The 4,493-nt window shown below is 39.0% G+C and overlaps 2 non-coding genes across 2 annotated transcripts; both read left to right on the forward strand.

Annotated features, from left to right (window-relative positions):
- Positions 1–507: 507 nt before the first annotated feature.
- On the forward strand, positions 508–671 carry LOC121834695. Its single transcript, XR_006077316.1, has one exon. It is a non-coding gene; the product is annotated as a U1 spliceosomal RNA (small nuclear RNA).
- A 3,658-nt stretch (positions 672–4,329) lies between these two features.
- On the forward strand, positions 4,330–4,493 carry LOC120837903. The gene has a single exon (XR_005715011.2). It is a non-coding gene; the product is annotated as a U1 spliceosomal RNA (small nuclear RNA).

A 4,493-nucleotide genomic window follows, 5' to 3' on the forward strand; every position in this document is an offset into this window, starting at 1 on the left:
AATATGTTTAAAATACATCAAATAGCTTAAATACACCATCAAGTTAACATCGCAATATAACGTTAATTTCCCGCAAAATGTTTGTGGGTATGCTTTTTCCCCATATGGTACTATTCTCCCGGCTCTGGGGCAGATGTTTGAGCCGATGAGGAAAAGCGCCATGTTTTAAAAGAATAAATGGATGAATGGATGCATTGCGGCTCTGACTGTGGCTCGCGCCAACAAGTCGAGGCTTTATGGCGCCATCTATGAGTGCTCAAAATTACTATCAACCTCTCAGTGTATTGCCAGATCGATAAGATAAAAGTCCGACAATGGCCAAGTCTCGCTTGTAGCCTTGAATTGCCATAACAGATCGACCCATAGCCTGCTCGAAACCTGTCCTGCTCAGTAATATGCGAAGGATTCAAATCGGTGTGGTCTATTAAGTTAGCCGAACGCCAATGGTCACCAAGCCTAATGGGTGTCACGTGTCGATGTCGGCGGAATTTTGAGACTAGCACAATCATACTTACCTGGTGCCGGGGCTACCTTGATCAGCGAGGAGGTGCCTCCAGGGAGAGGCGCGGCCATTGCACCTCGGCCGTGCTGACCCCTGCCACTATCCCAAACTGGGACAGATGGGGCATGCAATTTTTGGTAGTGGGGGACTGCGTTCGCGCTATCCCCCTCCCAATGAAATCAAAAGAAAGAATTATTGTAATATAGCAGACAGATCGCTCCCCCTTATTTGATAGGGGTGTGTAATCTCACACTAATTTCAGTTTTTTTTTATGAACTTATTGTTTTCGGTATAATTGTAATAGATGTTTAGAAAGAACAGAGGTATCGCCTTTCATTGTAGGCACTCATGCTGGTTGGAGATCATAGCCCCCTTTGGTAGAACGATCAGATATGGTTACCCTCTGTTATGGCCTTATAAGCTGCTGAAAATGTATTGTTCTAGAATACGTCTTAGAAATGAGATTTTCTAGAAAAAAGTACAATATGCAGTGGTATTTTAACTCGTATCTCAAATCTTTTCCGCCAAACATTTTCATAAATTTATTGGTCACTGAATGCATTGAATAACTGTTTTCGTTCAAATCAAATCAATAAACCATAATAGTTAGGGTACATGACATTAAAAAGTAATGATGTAGAAAAGAGCATTACGGCAATTTTGGCGGACCATAAAGGATTTCGCATTCCAGTTTGACAAATTGAATCGTGGCCAAGTTTCCATTCAGAAGTGGAATTTATAAGTTCTTGTGTAGGAATTGGACGGACCGCAGATGCAGTATTTCACCTTGGACATGAAATTATGCTATCATATCTCTTCCATGTCCTGATCGAGATTCTGTAACGCCCCCTTCACAGAGTGAAGAATGTCTATGACCAAGGGTAGCTGAAGCATTTTTTGAGTGATTGTAAGCACGATTCCATTATTTTACCATCTCTATACCAGACTGTAAGCTGGGCCACATCTGGAACATAATCAAAACAAATATATAATAAAAATTAATGTTTTTAACGCCAAGTGCATCCTCAAGACGACAAACAGCCTCTGAATTACTGCAGTAAGTTACATGAGCAGAATTTTTTTTTTTTAATTTGCAATTAAGTATGTAAGTAAAAAAATCATTCTAAGTGGCAAGCTAAAAAAAGAAAAAAAAATAACGACGTGGCTGCCATCAGTTACTATAGAATAGATGGGGCGATTTGGCAGGCATTGGAAGTGGAACTATGCGCCATATCTAGATCTGCATGCAATTTGAGTGAAAAACACTATACTGTTAACTTGTATATGCAACACATGACCCACTATAAGGTAAATGGATAAAAGAGAAAAAAATATTCTACAATTTTCTTTTGATTGAGTTGGATGTAGTCATTTTTGGATTGTGATATTCTTTCACCATTTCCTTTATGTGTCGAACACTTTGTTGATACTGCTTAGCTGTGTGCTGTAATAACTACACAACTTTTTTATTAGCATGTATTGGAACTGCTACTCAATCATATTTGATCTGGTGTATTAATCGCAATCATTTTCGGTTTCCTTTTTTTCCATTGTTCGAATGTGTACTTTTAGGAATGTACAAAATGTTTTTTCTCAAAGCTGCAAGGGTTTCCCCAGGATTCTAATCAAGGGGGGGGGGGGGGGGGGGGGGAGGCGATACGAGGCGAGGCGAGGCTAGATAAAATATAAAACTGTTTCTTTTTTAGTCCACTAGCTAAACTACAGATGTCTATTAACCAAATGCTCATACCCGTAATGTATGTTTCCCTTTCTCTAAATATACATCTGAGAGGTGGTGTTTTCTACTTAACCTAAAAAAAAAGAATTTTATTTTATTTTTTTCCTTTTTTTTTAGATTCAAGGGGAGGTGTTCAGGAGAGCTAGGGGGGTCTAGGGAAATCCCTGCAAAGCTGCCACCATTGTAACAGCACCCTAGACCAGGGGTCTACAAATCCCGGCCAGCGGAAGTTTTCCGACCGGCCCGCGGCTGACCGCAGTCCGCTTAGTACATTTCATATGTATATGTTTTGTCAATGTAATATTTACGCACTTTATTTATTATATTAGACCGTAACGTTCTTTGAGGGCACGAAAAAAAAAGATTTATTATATAATAATGATTACATTTTCATATTTTTACAATTGATTCATAGTTTCATATAATGATTCATATAATGTACATAATTTGTCTGAACTATTACAATTGATTAAATACACAAGTATGAAGTTTATATATCGTAAAATTCAGAAGTATACAAAAAGAACCCAGTAACATTGTTGGCATGTTACGAAACAACATTTGATGAAAGAATGTCTATATATGTAATGGTGATAAAACACTAAACACTATGTGCCATATCACGATCCGTATGCAGTTTGAGTAAAAAACAAGTAATATTTTGTACATTGTTGACAAGAATGTGCCATGTATGACCCACCTTAAGGTGAAAGGTTAAAAGACAAAAAGTATTATATCAGTGCCTTTAGAATGAGTACGATGAATTCTATATTTTTCAGTGCGGTCTTCTTTCATATTTTGCTGAGTGTGTCGGATAATTTAACGATGTTGTTTAGTTTTGTGTTGAAATAATTACACAAGTTCCTTTATTGGTATGTGTTGGAACTGATACTAATCCTATTTTAGACTTCACTCCAATTACTTAGATTCTTTTTTCATTGTTCGAATGTGTACTTTTTGGACTGTACAGCATGCTTTTTTGCTGCCTTTGAAACAGCACCCTAGAGCAGGGGTTTCTATACCTCAAACCACGGACTAGATCCGGACCGTGAATTCTTTCGACCGGACCTTTGTCAATATGATATTTATACACTTCGTCTATATTATATTCATATATTTCTACACTATTTCCTTATTCCTGTTAATATAACGTTATATGATTTCTCAATACTATTATAATTGACTAAATATATAGGTATGAAATTGATATATCGTAAAAATCAGATGTACACAAAAAAGAATCCAGTAACATTGTTGTAATGTTACGAAATAACATTTGATACCGTTTATATATCCTAAAAACATTTGTTCATAAATATTCAGTAAATTATAAATTTGTTGGCAGAAAATTTCATAAAAGCTCATTGCCCTGCAGTCTTCTACCCATATTCGCATGATACCTGCCAAGGAAAATATGTGTTTGGTGATTTTTTGGCGAGTCAATGTATAAATATCATATATGGAAATTCATCTTTTTTATTAATTTCTCTGGAAATCTTTATAACTTACGTTCAAACTCAAACGTCTTCGAATAGCGGTCTAAATGTGCAGCCTGCAGCGATACTTGGTCAAATTACCTTAAAGTACCTCAAATATCGCGGAATATGCCATCAAGCTGAGATCACAATAAAACATTCACTTCCCGCCAAATGTTTCGTGGGAATGGCTTTTCCGCCATATGACAGTATTTTCCGGGCTTCAAGACAGACGTTTGTTTGAGCCAGCTTTCAGGGAAAGCGCCATATTTTTAAATGAATGAATGGATGAATGGATGCACTGCGGCTCCGACTGTGGCGCGCGCCACCTAGGTGAGGCCTCATGGCGCCATCTATGAGTGCTCAAGATTACTACCAACCGCTCGGTGTATTGCCAGATCGATAAGATAAAAGTCCGACAATGGCCAAGTCTCGCTTGTAGCCTTGAATTGCCATAACAGATCGACCCATAGCCTGCTCGAAACCTGTCCTGCTCAGTAATATGCGAAGGATTCAAATCGGTGTGGTCTATTAAGTTAGCCGAACGCCAATGGTCACCAAGCCTAACGGGTGTCACGTGTCGATGTCGGCGGAATTTTGAGACTAGCACAATCATACTTACCTGGTGCCGGGGCTACCTTGATCAGCGAGGAGGTGCCTCCAGGGAGAGGCGCGGCCATTGCACCTCGGCCGTGCTGACCCCTGCCACTATCCCAAACTGGGACAGATGGGGCATGCAATTTTTGGTAGTGGGGGACTGCGTTCGCGCTATCCCCCT

The sequence above is a fragment of the Ixodes scapularis genome, unplaced genomic scaffold, assembly GCF_016920785.2.
Source record: "Ixodes scapularis isolate PalLabHiFi unplaced genomic scaffold, ASM1692078v2 ptg003287l_1__unscaffolded, whole genome shotgun sequence".
Taxonomy (NCBI): domain Eukaryota; kingdom Metazoa; phylum Arthropoda; class Arachnida; order Ixodida; family Ixodidae; genus Ixodes; species Ixodes scapularis.